The 19,289-nt window shown below is 40.3% G+C and overlaps 1 pseudogene; it reads right to left on the minus strand.

Moving 5' to 3' along the window:
- Positions 1–4,000: 4,000 nt before the first annotated feature.
- LOC148121142 (Nuclear RNase P) lies at positions 4,001–4,241 on the minus strand (annotated as a pseudogene).
- Between the last annotated feature and the right edge of the window lie 15,048 nt (positions 4,242–19,289).

Genomic DNA, 19,289 nt, shown 5'->3' on the forward strand with positions numbered 1-19,289 from the left:
ACCTGGATTGGGAAGGTATATGTCTACACTGTGTCTCTAGTCATGATATTTGTAGTTTACCAAAACACAAGCATTGATCAAATTGACTAACCTCAATTCAGTTTCAAAAATAAACTCACTAGTTCCTGTAGAAACAACACTTGAAATTTAATAAAAGTTATGCTGTAAAACAAATTTCAGTAATGAATTGAACTAGAAATCCTAACTGGGGATGTTGAGACAAGCCTTTGCAGGGTCATCCCCCCTGGGTCCTGAAGAGCCTGTCAATCAGCTCACACAGCTCCACTCTGCTTTTGGTCAGCAGCCAGAAGGAAGGCACACGGATCAAATGGTTTAATCAAGGTGTGTTCTGGAGCACTCAACATGCCTGTTATTTTAATGTGAGCTGAACATTCATCATTTTAATTACATATCCACAGCACCTTAGTCATCTACTTGGCAATTAAATGACTCAGGAGGTTGACTAGTAGCTCATTTGAATCAAGAAAAAAAAAGTTATGTAAAGAGAAGGTGTGAAAGGGGGTGTGGGATTGACAAAATAGGTGTAAAAGAAACTCAAATTAATTAGACACATGTTATATGTCAACCACAGTGTTAGGTTCCTAATATGACTCATTTCATACATTCTCATAATCACCGTCTAGGGCAGATACAACCATCTGTAGCCTAGCTTACAGATAGGCTATCTGGATCTTAAAAATTCATTGAACCCATTTGGTAATTTTAAACAGCAATCACTTAATTATTTTTCTGATGACTGTGATAAATTCAGCTGGGATGGTCTTCTAGTACCTACAGAGATCCTTCAAACATGGCTGAATTTAGATCTAACAAAAGGTTGGCTATATCTTGGAAAGTGAGCAATTTTGTTAGCTCGTTATACCTATGTTTCATGCGGCATTTTTCATATATACAATGAGAGGTCCAGCCTTGGAGGTTTCATGTAGTTACTCTTCTGTTTCCCAAACCCATCCTTTTAGCTAAAACAATGACGGGGCCAATGCCATAGTTAGGGGGTAAGGAAATAATACTTTCCCATAGGCTAAAGTACAGTCACGTTGGTCAAAGAAGACTACAGCTAGAAGCAGTCTGCAAGTCTCGTTGGCATCAAGTGATTTTATTTCCACGTGCATCCAACCAGGTGGTGCTCACCAAGACAGATTTTGAGAAGAAATCTTGAAACTTAGCTTTACATTTCATTTTCTCTCCATTGTCATTGTTCTCTCTTCAACCAATATTGCATGTATGTGGGAATGCCAGATTCCAGCTGAAAATGTCCTACTGAAAACGATCTGCATCTACAGGCTGTTAAAATAAACCCCTCACCCATAAAAGAGTTCCCCACAACCTTGTCATGTTAATGGCATAACAAGTTTCAAAGGGGTTGAGTCCAGTGAGACTTTTGGATCACTATGTCTAAAAATGAGTGCATATAAACTGCACAACAATGACTACTTATAGCTGGATTCAAATGCACAAGTGTGAGTTTCAATCCATAAAACATATAAAAAAAATAAAACTTAAAAAGTGTAAACAGCCTGTTGTTGTACAGCTAGAACTAGAATATGCCACATGGTTCTCCTCTCATAGGAAACCATTTGAAGGCTATGAGAAAATGTAGGGGAGTGTGAATAAGAGTTGATGAAGAAGGGGTTAACAGAAAAAAATCAGACCATGTAACATGGAGGCAAAGTAGACAAAAAGGTTCTCTGAATCTTTATTTCACATACACGGAAAAAGGTTCTCTGAGTCCTTATTTCACATACATGGGCAAGCAGTGTTTTGATACATAACCACAGTGTGGACCACATGTTAATTCTTTTAAGATTTTTTTTTCTTTATTTTGTTTATTTATTTTGGGAACATGTGTGTGTCTAAGTGTGGGGATGTGCATATTTGTGTGTATAAAAGAGGAGACCAGAAGAAGGTGTCAGTTCTGCTGGAATTGGAGTTATGAACTACCTGGCATGGGTGGTGAGATTTAAACTCTGGTCCCCTGGGAGAGAATTGTGGGCTCTAACCATTGAGCCATGGAGCCATCTGCTCTTTCTTTCTTTCTTCCTCTCCCTCTCTTCTCCCTTCTCTCTTCTCTCTCTCTCTCTGTCTCTCTTCCTCTGTCTCTGTCTCTCTCTGTCTCTCTCTGTCTCTCTCTGTCTCTCTCCTCTCTCTCTCTCTCTCTCCCTCTCTGTTGTTTTGTGTGTGTATTCACTGCAAGCACATTCATGTGTGCCTCTATAGGCTAGAAGAAGGCACAGAATTCCCTGAAACTGGAGTTGGCAGAGCCTGTGAGCCACTTGATGTGGGTTCTGGAAACAGAATTGGAGTTTTCTGGAAAAACAGGAAGTGTTCTTAATCAGTGAGCAATCTCTCTAGCTTCAATAATCATTTTTTATAGTTCAGGTAAGTAGTCAGTTAAGGCTCCAATTGCTTCCATTTTTATAAAATTCATTAGTATAGAATTTCTTGAAAATTAAAATGAACAAAACAATGCATGCTATACTGTTTAACAAATATAATTTGACAAAAATCTAGAATATATTTCTTTTTGTTGAGATGTGTTACATATCACACAAACACATGGATATGAATGTATGTATGTATATAGGATAGCATATTAATAATAGTTATATTCTTGATTTACCTATCTTGATAGTCAAATTATTCATGAGAGGTTCAATAAATATCTGTGGTTAACTAATTACTGGGTTTATCCATCCTGCTTCTTCTATTTGTCCAAACATCTAGGTCTTTCTTGAACTATACAATAAAAATATATTTGATGGAGTAAACAATCAAGAAAAAAATAAAACACCAAAGTCTCTAATTCCTTCACTTTTCTATAATATCAAAACTAGCAGTTACCACCAATACAACAAAAATCAGCGTCTCAATTTAAAAAAAAAAAACATTCTATTTAAAAACGAAAGAACCAAGGTTAATAATCATCAGTGTTTCCACAAGGTGAATGAAGAAAGGGCAAAAGATAAGTAGAGTCCTGCCTACTCTGTATTACAATGTAAGCTCAGAAGTAAAGCTCCACAAACCGGCAATGTGGTCCACAGGTCAAGTGGACCTGTCTCACCAACGTCAGGGGTTTCCCTCATCACTGTGCATTTTGGGACTAGGGTTTCTTCTCCTTGATTGAGTCTGCCAAGGAAATGTTCTATTTCTCATTTTCATGAAGACATTGAATGTTTTGCCTTTAAAATTTGTGCAGATGTGAACAACCAAGTATGTCCATGTATAAAATGAATATTGCATGTATGAGCTTACATTTGGCTGTTAGTTGTTTAGTCTTCAATAAGACTTATAATCACATATAAAATCCATATAACTACAGAAGCTAGGTACAGAGTAAGAGGACCTGGAATGGAAGAATCAGATAGGGAAGGGAAGAAAACAGAGGGGTGATGGAGAAAATAAGGGGAGGGTATTAGGAATTTTTCCTGACACGAGCTCTCTGCTGACACCAAAAATCCCAATCAAGCTGAATCACAAGAAGCCAAATTAAAGAATATCCATATTTGTAGGGAGCCACCTGGAGGTACAGGTGGTCCTGCAGTTTGGAGGTATACAAGTCCATACCTGGCTTAGCCACGTGGGGCTGAGCACCCTTGCCTGCACATGCTCAGACTAGCAGAATGGCATCAACCAATCAGCATTCAAGCCTCTCCACCGTTTAAAAGCAGCTGCCTCTGGGCTCTACTTCCTCTCTCTAAGCTTTCTCTTGTCCCTGCACTCTCTCTTCCCTTCCCCCAATTTTCCTCAACCAGGGGCTCCGAATAAAGACGTGACAGAGAAGGAATTCTCGTTTTTAGTGGCGTTCATTCCTGCTGGCCAGGAAACGTTTGGCGACAAATGTTTTTATCTGACTGAATTTTTGGCGACCGTGGCTGAGGCACGGCCCATTGTGGCCCATTGTGGCCCATTGTGGCGTGCTCCGCATGGCCCAAAGGCATGGCCCCGCCCCGGGCCGTGCGCGGGCTCACCGTTTATCCTGTACCTGCGAACTGTGCACCCTGCCTCACCTCAGGCATTGAACTCGCACCGCCGGCCGTGAGTCTTTTCCAAGCTCCGGCGAGGGGGGCATCTGCCCACCCGTGGGGGGGGCGTCTCCTGCCAGTCTGCCCGCGCGCGGAGGGCCCGGTTAGGGCCGCGGGGGGCCCCAGTCTCAGACCTTCCCAGGGGCCGGGGAGGGATGAGCACTCAGCACGTGGCCCCGCTGATGAGCTTCCTCCGCCCACCCATGTTGCTATGGAAACGCGATTTTTCGCAGAGCCTGTGCTCAGAGCTCAAGTGCTGGGATTAAAGGCGTGCGCCACCACCACCGGCTACTTCCTCAATCAAAATTAAAGTTTTCTGTACGTGAGAGCCAGAGACTGAGCTCTCTTAACAAAATTAGGTGAAAATCACCTCCAAAAGCTCTGTGGCTGTTTAAGAACAGGAAAGGCAGTCTTCAAACATGATCAAGCCCGCCTCCCTACGAGACTGTTGCCTCCAGTCTCTAACAGTGAGTATGGACGGAGGAAGCCGCGTATCTCCCAACCGTAAACCTCGCTTTTTCTCAGCTCCACCTGCACTGAACTTGAGGGGTTTTTTTTTCTTCCCCGTTACTTCTAGTACCTTCTTTCAGATACCTTAACTTTGATTCTTTCTATTTTCTTTTCTTTTTAGGCCTATACTTTTTCCATTCTTTTTCCTCCCCTTTCTGGAGGATTTAACTGACGTCACTCACCGCTCCACGTGTCCAGAGTTCTGAAATTCACGGCTCTCTGTGTCCTGGTGTCTGATCTCGGCTTTTTCTCCCGGGCTTTCAGCACCAGTTGCGACACGCTTCCTGACCAGCAGGAATGAACGCCACTAAAAACGAGAATTCCTTCTCTGTCACGTCTTTATTCGGAGCATTCGGTTGAGGAAAATTGGGGGAAGGGAAGAGAGCATGCAGGGACAAGAGAAAGCTTAGAGAGAGGAAGTAGAGCCCAGAGGCAGCTGCTTTTAAACGGTGGAGAGGCTTGACCGCTGTCCTGATTGGTTAATGCCATTCTGCTGTGCAGGCAAGGGTGCAGGCAAGGGTGCTCAGCCCCACGTGGCTAAGCCAGGTATGGACTTGTATACCTCCAAACTGCAGGACCACCTGTGCCTCCAGGTGGCTCCCTACACATATTTAATGGGATTTCTATGCTCTCGGATGACCCCCCCCAGGGGAACCAGGAAGCCTCAAGCACGACCTTTCTCCGGGAGCAGTTTAAGTAGATTAGTGGGAGTGCTCAAGGTTTTAGCGGACTACCTTGCCCCTCCTCAGAGGAGGGGCCAAGGTTTGGCGGGCACAGGGGTAGGGCTTCCAAAGATGGAGGTCAGAGACCAGGACTTACAGAAGGTAGACAAAACTAAAGGTCATTTGTGGGGTTGTATGGAAATACAATATATTAGAAGCATCCTAAAACATATGAAACATATATGAAAATTATCTAAACGGAATAATCAAATAATGAAGGTGATAGCTCCCAACTGGACATCTTTTTTCACCAAATGAATCCTTCAGTTCTGTAAATGGGTTTTTCTAATCAAGTTTTGGCCAAAGGTACTCCATGAAAACCCCCAAACAACCCAAGTTACTGCCAAGACTATTGATTGCTCTTCACAAACTGATGGGAAGCTCCCATTTCTGAAGATAAGAACTGCCCGATTCATTGAACATGGAGAAATTGAACTGGTACCTACCTAGAGCCTACTGACTATTATTCATAGTACTAGAAGATACTCTTCATGTTGCCAGAGGAGAAAGGTAAACACCAACTCAGTTACAAACCCTTTGTTCTGCAATGATAACTTGTGTGCAAGATAAACTGAGTAAAATTGACCCAAAGCTTATGAGAGTAGCCAAACAACATCTGATTGTATTTAAGGCCCACTCTATAAAATGGAACCCCATTCCCAACCCTGCTTGTGGGGCCAAGAAACTGATACTAAAACTACTTTTCTGTTAAAAACGTAGCAATATAAATGGCTCCTATTAACATTCTGCTAGACTCATAGATCAGTGCCATGATCAGCCATCATTAGAGAAGCTTCCTCCTGCAGTCGATAGCAACAAATACAGAGACCCACAAATGCACAATGTGAAAAGAGAGAGACCTTGGAGCACTCAGTCCAAAATGTGATATCTACATCAAATCTTTCTCTTCATGGCTCAGAGAACCCTGTAGAAGAGGAGGCAGAAAATGTAAGAGCCAGAGGGGATGGAAAACATCAAGCAAGCAAGACTTTCTAAGCATAGCAGACCCAACAACAAACAGATGACTTCACAGAGACTGTCGGAGCATGCTTATGACTTACACAGGTCTGTACCAAATGGAGTCCCAATGCTGAGGGGAAGGACAAACAAGACCCCATCCCTAGCACAGAAGCTGTCTTCAATTGATAATCCCTAGTAAGTGAGAAATTAGTTTTCTCCAATGGGATCTCACTAGGTATACATAGCACTCTTATGGCCGGGCCCCATGGTCAGCAGTTGATGGCCAGCACAAAACAAACTCAATGGCATTTTTAGAGGTTCTTTGTTTAAAAACACCTTGTCAGGGATTTTTTTTAAACCTTACAAGTCTTTAATATATTAGGGCTTTGCATTTTTATGGGATATCTGTGTGTGAGGATGTGTGTGTCTCTGTGTATATTTGTGATTCTTATGTTTTTTCGTTGGCGCTTCTATTTGTTTACTTTGCCTAGAAGAAAAGAAAAGGTGGTTGAGGGATGCTGGAGGAGTTGGGGAAGAGAAAACCATAATCAAAATATGTTGCATGAAAAAATATCTATATTCACTAAAAAGTGACATAATAGAAAGTATAAGCAAAATTTTATTTTATAAAGCATGTGTTGATTTCATATAAAATATATAAAGCAAAAATACATATATATTGCACAAAAATTAACAAATGTACAAAATCACTGTTATCAAAGTACAAAGTGAATTTAATAATGTTATTGAATCCACAATAAGTGAAAAGCATTGCATTTTCAAAATCTAGCAGTAAACAATTACAGAAGCTCAAAGAAAATTCTCTGTAATAGAGTATTAAGAAACAAATTAATATGTTCTATCAGTACTGCATATAATTTGTTTTGTGTTGAAGTTGAAACTTTATATCTAAATTTTAGAATAAAAATTTTAAGAGCATAAAAGTCATTTTAAAAAGGTTATTCCCTAGAAGACTGCTTGCCTTCTAGAGACGCCCCATTCTTTCAATAGTGGTAACAAAGGTGATGGGAACTAGGAACAAAAGCATGATTGGAGTCTGATAGAAATAAAGAGAAACTGTTTCTTAAATCCCCAAGAAGGACACAGGAATGGAAAGGAATTTTGGTCTGCCAGAACAACACTCAGACTTTGAAGTTGGCTGCAATATGACCATAGAATAACAGTTAAAATCTGATGGGACAGGTTCTACCTCAACAGAGTTCTACATAGCCAGAAGCCAGTAGAACCACCCTCCCAACAGCTCCCCATCAGCAGCTTTCACAAATCACCTGCTTCTCTCAAATACAGAGAAATGGGGAAAAGGAAACAAAAGAAAGAAGACTGTTGCAGGGAGAGACCTCTTGTTTCCCGAACGCCCAGGCAGCTTAGACCCAAAAATAATCACACAGAAACTGTATTAATTAAATCACTGCTTGGACCATTAGCTCTAGTTTCTTATTGGCTAGCTCTTATATCTTAATTTAACCCATTTCCAGTAATCTGTGTATCACCACGTGGATGTGACTTACCAGGTTAAGTTCCCAGTGTCTGTCTCCAAAGGTCCCATGGCTTCTGACTCTGCCCTTCTTTTCCCAGCATTCAGTTTAATTTTCCCCACCTAGTTCTGTTCCCCTATAGCTTTGCTACAGGCCAAAAGCAGTTCCTTTATTAACCAATGGTAATCACAGCATAAAGAGAGAAATCTCATTTTACCTCCCATTTTCTGTTTAAATAAAAAGGAAGGTTTCAACTTTAAAATAGTAAAATTACATATAACAAAACATATATCAAGCAAGAATTACAGTTACAATGTTTACATCTACTTTATCTTTTATCATAACTAAGGAAAACTATAACTATAAATTCTTCAATTCCATCAAAGACTCCAGAAGGATATATTATTACCTAAGTAAACAGGAAGTACATTGTAAGCAACTTCCAAAACTCTAGAATTAACAGAGATGTCTCACGGCCTGGACAATCACCCAAAGTTCTTCTGTACCATTGGGGCATCCATCTTCAATCTACAGGCCCATAGTATCCAACAAACTTTTCCATGAAACAGGAAATTTCAAAGACAGTCCTGCCTATATTGGCAGTTTGTCAATAATTTTTTTTTCTGTGTCCTGCAGAATGTTTGGCAGACTGTAGCAGGAACTCCAAGGATCGTCTCACCTTTAGACAAGTTCAGCAGTCATTTCTCTCTGGGTCCTACATGACCAGTTTATCAAGAAGTCCAGGCAAGAGAAGTTTCTTGCCCAAATGGCTAACAAACTCTGTAAGGAGCCTCTTTGATGCCCATCTTCCTCTTGAAGTGGATTGGTGTTGCCAGGAGCAGATTTGTCTCATTGTCATGAAAAGTCCTATGTTCTTAAAAAAATTTTAAATGCCATATTCTGTAGTCTTTGAAAGATTTGAAGAATGCCTATTCATCTGAAATACATCTCTGTACATCTAGAAAATCTAACTAACATGACTACAAGCTTGACTATTATAGATGGGAATCTATTAACCTATATTTCTTAATTATACATTGCATTTTTAAATAAGCTACACAATCACAATATCTTAATCAAGAGCAGAAATATATATACATATAACAAAATTGACCTTAAATTTGTATCAATAAACCAAGATCCATACCCATGCAAATATCTATAGCATATCCTTTTTAAATATAAATAAACATTTATAAACAACATTTTGGAACATGGGCATAGTTTCTCCAAACTGTTTCCTGCTGTTTATTGGGCAAAGTATTTTCTTTCTGGGGATGTAACAGCAAACTTTTGGGGGGATCTTGGTCCATCAAATCATATTAGTCTGGAAGCAATCCACAGCTTCTCATCCTCTGTGGAAACAAAAGAAAAACCTCTTTTACAAAGCAACAAATCCTTTGACCCAAATTTGAAAGTCTTGATACCTTTAGAACACATATGCTGGTTTAGCTTAGCAGCTCATACAATGAAATGTCTCTCTTACTTAGCTCAATTACTGTCAAAAAATTCAAAGAAAACACAATAATATACATAATCCAGACTCTGTGAATTTTGCATCTTTACTCGGCTTATTATTTTTTTACTCTATTAGTCTGTCTCTTTAAAGACTTTGTTCTTTTAACAAAAAAAAATTTACTTCTTTTTCAACTATATGCTTTTTCTTCTCTCTCCCAAGTGTACATACATTTATCAGACACTGTGACCCATTTAGAGGTCTTTTATGTCTGAATCTGTTTTTAATGTGTATCTATAAGCCTTTTCTGTCCAAAAGCACTTCTTAAAATGCTAAGCCCTTCTTATGAACTTAAGCAACCACATTACTAGGGGAAATACAGCACTACTTGCTTGCCCTGCCCAGTCAAGCATGGTGGAGCTGTTTGTTGCCTCTGAGAGTCATGCTCATAGCCCCATCTTTAGGCACGCAGCCAGTCCATCTTGCCATTAAGCAAGTTGTAGCAGTCTGCTCACAGACCCCATTCAAATGCTCTGTAGCTGGACCTCCAGAAAGAGTCAGAGTTCAGGCTGACAGCACAGCCTGTAAAGCCGGCATTTTAAAACTGCCTCTCTTTTTACTGCTACCACTAAATAAGGAAACCCTCTCTTAAAGGAGCCACAGTGTGCCACCAGCAAGGAAAGCCCATTCAGTGGGGGGTGGGGGGCAGGAAATGTGACTAAACTTTTTTTTTAGTGTCTAGATTTCCTTTTTAAGCTTTCTCAGGTTTTATATGGATTTAGTCCACCATGTTGGCTAGAGCTGTTTGTTGTTTCCTGCTGCCTTGAACTGAAATAATCACACAGAAACCATATTAAATCACTGCTTGGCCCATTAGCTCTAGTTTCTTATTGGCTAACTCTCACATCTCAATTTAACCCATCTCCATTAATCTGTGTGTTGTCACATGGCTGTGGTTTACCAGGTAAAGTTCCCAACGTCTGTCTCCAGAAGCAGCTCCATGGCTTCTCCTGACTCTACCTTCTTTTTTCCCAGCATTCAGTTTAGTTTTCCCCGCCTAGCTCTGTTCTCCTATAGCACTGCCATAGGCCCAAAGAAGTTCCTTTATTAACCAATGGTAATCACAGCATACAGAGGGAAATCCCACAACAGAAAACTCACTCCTGGTCATCTAAAATCAATGTCTTCAAAGTGACTGAGTGATTATAAATGGCTAATCCTGACTATATTCCTCACTATAAATAGGAACACACATTCCAGAGGTATATTTTCTCATAACAAAATAAAAAAGATGTGTTTTGCATATCAAATGCCACAATAGTACAATGTTATACAAACTATATTCACTACATGCCACCAAGGAAAATAATGTTTTCTCACTACAAATAAGACCAAATTTGCACAAAATTAACTAACTTGCTCAGCTTGACTTTTCTGATAGCTGAGGTCCCACTCAAGTGTCCCCTGTTCCAAGGTTCACCCACTCACTATTCATGGCTACATTCACAGATTGTGATCAGTTCCATACATGTATCAAGATAATTTCTCAAGAAGACATATATCCCCACAGGTGTCCCGAACAGCAATAGCTTTCTTGGCACCTTCTTCCTAAAGCTCTAGTCACAACTCTGTCTCATTATTCTGCCTCATGTGCTACAGGAGCCACTTAACCCAAATCTATGGCTTCCTCAAACTCCCACTTTTGACAGAGATTCTTATAGCCTTTCTTCATTCATATCAACTCAGCACCCTTGGAACAGGAATCTTGAATATTTTTGAAGGTCCTCTAAGAAAGGTTTTTGTCATAGTTCACAGTAACTTAGCATATCCCCACCTGAAGAACAGGAATATGCCAATCCCCAGATACCCTGCTGTCAGGGCTCTTCCAAAGGAAAACCAGAAGGAACCATGACAGAAACTATATTTTTTTTTCCATGGGCACACCCTGGTAATTGTTGAAATTGTGCTATCTTTTACATACTATTTGCCAAACCCTTACTTTCTTTAAAGTTCTGTCTCTGTGTGCACCAAACCTACGAGTTTGGTTATGGGTGACCTCAATTTTCCAGAAAAGTTCTGTAAAACACTCAGTTCAATCAACATAGTCTACTGAATACAGACATTTGTTCTGGGGCTGGTAAATAATTAAAAGCAGAGTGTTGATTACTTTTGGGTATATTGCCTATTGGTTAGTTTTATATAAATGTTAAGAAAGAGAAAGTATTATATTGTATTTTTTAATTGTTTTTATTGTGCTATATATTTTTCTCCACTTTTCTCCCATCTGGTCTTGGGCCTTTTTTGGTTGGGAAACGTTTGATGACTGCTTTTATTTCTTTAGCAGTTATAGATTTATTTAATTTGCTTATCTTGTCTAGATTTAATTTTGATAGTGATATTTATCCAGAAAATTGTCCATTTTTTTACCTTTTCCAATTTTGTGGAGTACAGGTTTTTGAAGTATGATCTGATAATTCTCTGGATTTACTCCATGTCTGCTGTCATGCTCTCCTTTTCATTTCTGAGTCTGTTAATTTGTATATTCTCTCCCTGACTTTTGGTAAGTTTGGATAAAGGTTTGTCTATTTTGTTGATTTTTTTCGAAGAACCAACTCTTAGTCTAATTGATTCTTTGTGTTGTTTTCTTTGTTTCTATTTTGTTGATTTCAGCTCTGAAGTTGATTATTTCCTGCTGTCTAGTTCTCCTGGGTAAGTTTGCTTCTTTTTGTTTGAGAGTTTTCAAATGTTCCTTTAGTTCACTAGTGTTACAAGGAGAGTAATACTGTTTGTTCTTTCTGGCCACACAGCTAGCTTATCCCTAAAATAACCACACAGAAATTGTATTAATACCACTGCCCATTAGTTTTAGCCTCTTATTGGCTAACTTTCACATTTTGATTTAACCCATTTCTATTAATCTATATATCATCATGTGGCAATGGCTTACTGGTAAAGATTCTAACCAGTGGTTGTCTCCGGTGGAGGATCTTTGGCTTCTCTCAGTCTGCCCTTCTTCCTCCCAGTATTCTGCTTTCCCCACCTACCTAAGTTCTGCCCTATCAAAGTGCCAAGGCAGTTTCTTTATTCGTTAACCAATGAAAGCAACACATAAACAGAAGGACCTTTTAGACAACTCTAGTGTGGGTTTTTTTTTTCAGATTCTTTATATAAGCATTCACTGCTATAAAATTTCCTCTTAACACTGCTTTTCATTGTGTCCCGTAGATTTGGGTATGCTGTGTGGTCCTTTTCATTGAATTTTAAGAAGTTTTTAATTTCTTCCTTTGTTTCTCTCTTGACTCATTGAAGATTCAGGGGAGCATTGTTTAATTTCCATGTGTTTGTAGGCTTTCTGAAATTAGTATTGCTGTTGAATTCTAATTTTAAACCATGGTGATCTGATAAAATATATGGGGTTATTCCATTATTTTTGTATCTGTTGAGGTTTACTTTGTTACCTAGTATGTGATCATTTTTGAGAAGGTTCTATGAAGTGCTAAGAAGAAGGTATATTCTTTTATGTTTGTATGGAATGTTCTATAGATGTCTGTTAAGTTCATTTGAATCATAAAATCTGATATTTCCCTTATTTCTCTAGTAAGTTTCTGTCTGGCAGACCTGTCCAATGGCAAGAGTGGGGTACTGAAGTCTCCCAGTATTAGTTTTTGGGGTTTAATGTGTGATTTAAGCTTTATAAGTATTTCTTTTACATATGAGGGTACCCCTGTATTTGGAGCATAGATGTTCAGTATTGAGGTTTCCTCTTGATGGATTTTTTCTGTGACTAATATGAAATGTTCTTCTTTGACTCTTTTGATTCATTTTAGTTTGATGCCTATCATGTTAGCTATTGGGATAGCCATACCAGCTTGTTTCTTAGGTCCATCTGATTGGGAAATTTTTTCCCAACCTTTTACCCTGAGGCAATGTCTTTCTTTGAGATTGAAATGTGTTTCTTATATGCAGAAGGACGGATTCTGGTTTCTGTTAGTCTGTGTCTTTTAATGGGTGAGTTGAGTCCATTTATATTAAGAGATATTGATGATCAGTGATTGCTAGTTCCCGTTATTTTAGTTTTTGTTGTTGGTGATATTGTGTGTGTGTGTGTGTGTGTCTTTGTGTCTGAGTGTGTTTCACTTCTTTGAGATCTGTGGCTGTGCAATCATCTATTGTATGTGTTTTTGTTTATGTAGCCAACTTCCTTGAGTTGGAGTTTTTCTTCTAGTACTTTGTGTAGGGCTGGTTTTTGTGGCTACGTTTTAATTAAGTCTTCCTTTGTCTATCTATGGAGATTGAAAGTTTTGTTGGGTATAATAGTCTGGGCTGGCATCCATGATCTCTTACTATCTGCATAACACTTGAACAGAACCTTCTGGATTTCATTGTTTCCATTGAGAAGAGTTGGGTATAATTCTGATAGGTCTGCCTTTATATGTTACTTGGCCTTTTAAATCTGAAGCTCTTCATATTCTTTGCTTATTCTATATGGTTAGTGTTTTGATTATTATGTGGCAAGGGAACTTTTTTTTTTGGTCTAATCTATTTGATGTTCTACAAGTCTTGTATCTTCAATGGCTTATCTTTCTCTAGGTTGGGAAACTTTTCTTCTATGATTTTGCTGAATATATTTCTGTGTTTTTGAGTTAGACTTCTCCTTCTTCTATCCCTACTATTCTTAGGTTTAATCTTTACATGGTGTCCCATATTTCCTGGATATTTTATATTAAGCTTTTGATATATTTAATGTTTTCTTTGAATGATGAGTTTATTTCCTCTATTGTATCTTCAGTGCTTGAGATTCTCTCCTTCTTCTCTCGTATTCTGCCGTTTACGCTTGCATTTCTGATTCCTGGTTGTTTTCCCATATTTTCTGTCTCCAGAATTCCCTCTCAATTTTTATTTTCTTTATTGTTTATATTTTGGTTTTAAAGCCTTAAATCATTTTTTTCTTCTGTTTGATTGTTCTTTCTTGGTTTTCTTTAAGGGATTTGTTGATTTCTTCCAATTTTTTGTTTGTTTTTTCCTCCAATTTTTGAGTGAATTTTTCATTTCCTCTTTTAGGGCCTCAAACATTTTTCTAAAGTTATTCTTTAGGTCATTTTCTACTGTTTAATCTATATTGGGGTCTTCAAGTCTTGCTGTTGTAGAGTCACTAGTTTGGGGGGGTTGGTGTCATGTTGCTCTTTGTGGTATTAGGTATGTTCTTACCTTGTCTACCAATCTTTTCTTCTGATTGGTGTAGTTGGAGCTGTGTCTCTGGTGATCAATCTTCCAAGTGCCAGTGGATTCAAGGTTCAGATGGTTGCTCCTTGTAATGCAGTCAGAGACACAGGTCCAGTCACTCTGGAGTCACTCAGCATTCCCAGGGGTTACTCGACACTGCCGAGAGTTACTCTGCAATCTTAGTGGCCATTTGGGCCTGATGCTATGGAGGTCACTTGCTTGGGCTTGCTCCCAGTGAGGTCCCTGGCTTGGGTCCTGTTCAGCAGAGGTCTCTGGCTTGGGCCTGCTCCCTAGATTGTCACTCCTTCTTACCTGTTCCTGCAAAGGTCACTGGCTCACACCTAGTCCTGCAATGGTCACTAGCTCTGGACTAGTCCTGTGAATGTCCCTGACTTGAGCCTGCTCCCACAGAGGTTCCTGGTTCAGGCCTGGTCCTGCAGAGTTCTCTGACTTGGGCTTGTTCCCCTCAGCCGTTGCTCCCTCATACCTGTTCCTGCAGAAGTCACTGACTCAGGCCTGCTCTGATGGGCGTCTTTAGCTTGACCCTGGTCTGGTGGAGGCTGCTGGCTCAGGCCTGCTCCCTCAGAGGTTGCTCTCTTGTACCTGCTCTTGCAGAGGTCGCTGGCTCAGGCCTGTGTTGGTGAAGGTCACTGGCTTGCGTCTGTTCCCATGCAAGTCACTGGCCCAAGTCCGCTCCTGTGGTGGTCACTGCTTTGGGCCTGCTCCTGCAGAGTTTGCTGGCACAGGGCTGCTCCATCAGAGGTTGCTCCCTCATACCTATTCCAGCAGAGGTCACTGGCTCAGGCCTGGTCCTGCAGAGGTCACTGGCTGGGCCTGCTCCTGCAGAGGTTGCTGGTTCAGGGCTGCTCCTGTGTAGGTCACTGTCTTGGGCCTGCTCCTGCAGAGTTTGCTGGCACAGGGCTGCTCCATCAGAGGTTGCTCCCTCATACCTATTCCAGCAGAGGTCACTGGCTCAGGCCTGGTCCTGCAGAGGTCACTGGCTGGGCCTGCTCCTGCAGAGGTTGCTGGTTCAGGGCTGCTCCTGTGTAGGTCACTGTCTTGGGCCTGATCCCATGGAGTCACTGGCCTGGTTGGACCTGGTTGGACCTGGTCCTGCAGAGGGTGCTGGCTCAGGCCTGCTCCCTCAGAGGTTGCTCCCTCTCACCAGCTTCTGCAGAAGTCACTGGCTCAGGCCTGCTCCAGTGGAGATCACTGACTCTGGCCCAGATTTAGTTTTTTGAGGGGTAGACCAAGAAAGTCTTTTAATGAAGTTTGATACCATTATAGAATGTAGGTCTGGAGCCACAAAAAAAAAAAAAAAAATCCATCTAAAACAGATACCGGTGATGAAAGCAAAACCAAAGAGTGAAAGTCCCTTAGGAAATCCTTGAGTCACTGAGTTTCAATGAAGACAAAGTGTGGCTGGACTTTTAAGTTATACAACCAATTTCCATTTCCTTAATTGAGCCATTATTAGCCAGATTTAAGACAATTATACCCAAAGCATTCTGAATAATGTATTCTTCAAAGGAAGCAACACTTCCAATAATGGCAAACAACACACACTAAGTACTGAGGAGAAGTTAATTCACTTCTGTGAATCTGGCCTTTATCCCAACTGGGGAGGTGGGGGCATCAAAAGCTTGTTCAGAAGAAAATCTCTGTATTTCTCTTGTTGTTGTTGCTCAGTCAAATAATTGACAGTCGTCCCTTCCCCTACCACAAGCACCACCAGTTTTAGGTTTCTGTTTCTATTGAAACAAGTTTTTAAGGTGTTGCAATTATCCAACTGCTTCAAATTAAGATTCATTTTGTGCTTCTGGTGAATCATATTAATCTTTTCAAAGAACCTTGGGATATTTAGGTGAGAGACCAGATAAAAGACAAAGCAACATTATTAAGTAATTTAATCATTATTATTCTTTCAAGAAAAAAATACAAGAATGAAAAATCTCCAGGGAACATGATAATTATGGAGACAATAATCAACTGTAGTTGATTAAGAAAAAGTCTCCTCATCCAGGAAAATAACAGAATCTTCTAAGGGCTTTTAGTGATGCACGGTTTGTTTTAGTATCTTTTCATCCCTTGCAAACCCAGTGTCTCTGACCCCTCAGCACAAACACAGACATCCACATATGAAAGCCCACACACACCCACTCAGGCGTCTTTGTCCATATTCTTAAGAAAGGTCTGAGAGAAAGTATGAAGTAATTCCCACACTGGGATAGTGGTGCCATTTCATGAGACACTCTAGAAGGACTTCTCTGGTAGAGATGGATATTTTTAAAGGAATAAGCAACAGGAGAATCTCAAATATTTGTTCTGACAACTCGTAAGAAGTAAGAAGCTACAAAGCTAACAGCTGGGGAGGGGAGGAGGTTCATGAGTCATTCTACACAAATTCTTACTTAATATTCCAGTGTTCAGGACAGGATTTGGCTGTGTGTGGTAGACAGGCAAATTGTGATGGTCCTAAAAGACCAGCTTAGGGGACACTTAGAGGCTGCATCTTCTACAGCCTCCATGTCGGGATAAATTCCTATGGTGCCACATCACTTCATATAAAGGTCAGACCAAGAAACACTCAAGTGATAATGATGAAAAAACCGGTCATCTCTTAAGAATTAATGACTGGAGGGAAGCAATTGATGGTCTTTGGCTCTACTTTCAGATATTAACCCCAGTTGGCCATTAATCCTCAGGAAATGCCCTGTGCTGGGGATATTATTGCTGTTATAAACTATAGCTGAAGGAAACTGCACATGCTCAAACATCAGTGTAACAAATTTAGCTTAATGAACAACGCACTCTGGAAAGCATATTCAAGATAGCCCAGAGAAATAGTTGTTCCACATGCAGTTCTCTCGGCTTGTATCCACTGGCTCCGTTTAGTTAGAACTAAAACTAGAAATGGTACCAAACTAGACTCTGAACCTGCCTGGGTTGGCATATGAGCGCTGTGATTGATATTCCTGTATTGTCAGTGTTCTTGATTAGAGCAATATAATTACAGGGTTTATTGCTTATGTCAGTGAAATTACAAAGAGAAGATTAGCAGCTAGCACGGGGTTTTGCAGACATTTCCAGAGGTCTGTCCGCCCACTGACTAGTTGATGGAGTTGGTATTTTGCTCTCCACCAAATTATTTGTAAAAAGGAGCTGGACTATTTCATATTCCTTTCTGAGTGACATTTCTAAAACTGTCATCCTTATGCCTGAGGAGATAATTCCCCAAATTGGGTTTGCATGCTGAAAAAAATCAAAAGCTAATCCCCATAGGCTGTTTGAAATGCCACCTCTGCAGGGACTCCTCTTGAAGCAGGACTTCCAGTGTGACATGAAAGGATTAAGAGGTAAATAAAGGAATTGGGCATGCTCCAAAGTCAATCTATTCAAAGAGTAGGAAAAACAAAATGTAAAAGTAATGCCACATCAGGGTTAACAGTCAGGAGTAAAATTCATTGAAACATAATAAGAATAGTATTAAGAAATAGGAAGAAATTTCCTGGGCCAAAATATAAGACATTAGCTGGGATTTTGAAATGATTCAAAAGTTAGCTTTTTTTTTTTTTTCATAGACACCATTAAGGGATCTTAGCCAAATGCTAATTTTGGTACAATTCATTTTGAATCTGATAAACTAGACTAGTTGTGCATGCTTAGATAAAGAATAGTAATGAGCCTGTGTGTGAAGAGAATCTCGGGGAGATAATATCAAAATGATATTTTCAAATCACTGTTCTTCATAGCAGGATGCAAGATAAGCATTTTATTCCAGTTTTAAAGATGGAGAGACTATCAGCGATTGTTCAAGATTCTATTTAAAAACAGATATCCACAAACTTCCCAAGTCACACAACTGTCCCCCACATTCAAAGGAACTAGTTCAGTGTTTGTGGGACCACTAAGAGTGGAACAAGTATTTATCCCCAGTGCATGGACTGGCTCTTTAGAGCCCATTCCCAATGGATGGATACCTTTCTCAACCTAAGTACAGGAGGGAGGGCCTTGGTCCTGCCTCAAGTGATTTGACAGACTTTGTTGACTCCCATGGGAGCCCTCACCCTCTCTGAGGAGTGGACAGGAGTGGGATGGGGAGAAGGTGAGAGGAGCCAGAGGACAGGAGGGAGGACAGTTGCTTTTAAACTTTAAAAAAATGAAATAAAATGCACACACAGAGAGAATACAGTATCTTAACCTTGTGTATTCTGACCTCAAAATTCAAGCCCTCTGTACTGCATTCTTTTAGAAATGGCTCAAGGCGCAGCAATTTGGCTCACACCTATGATTTCAGAATTTGGGAGTCTGAGGCAGAGGAGTGTTGCAAGTTCTGGACCAGACTAAGAAACAACGAACACAGCGATTTCCATTCATGGCTACTGAGCAGAGTGAGATCCTTTCTCCAACAGAAAAGAGGAAGGGAGAGAAAGATGGTGGAGAGGGATGGCCCAGGCGGCTTATGATCCTTCTATGCACCTCTAGACCTGTCTTCCAGGACCCCTTGGACCTGCTCCAGCCAAAACTGCTTTCTGCCAATTCGTTCAGTGAACCCTTTGACTTTTCCTGTACCACTATGGCTACCTGTGGATACCCACGGAGGCGGAGGCCTGTGTGCCTAAACAAAGCTTCCTCCAATACACAACACGTTCCATCTTCACACCTCCTGGCGACTCACGTGGTTCTTGAAGCACTCGCCTCTTACAAACCTTGTTTCATACCTGTGTGTGTGTCACACATTCTCTTGCTCAGAATAGGATTTAATTAAAATTACTGTGTATTCCTCATCATCACAGCATCCTCCAAAAGACTTTGCTAAATGAATGAATGCTGCCATCTCGCCACTCATAACTTTTCTTGATTGTCTGATTAGTAAACG

The sequence above is a fragment of the Myodes glareolus genome, chromosome 8 (genome assembly GCF_982192425.1).
Source record: "Myodes glareolus chromosome 8, mMyoGla1.1, whole genome shotgun sequence".
NCBI lineage: Eukaryota > Metazoa > Chordata > Mammalia > Rodentia > Cricetidae > Myodes > Myodes glareolus.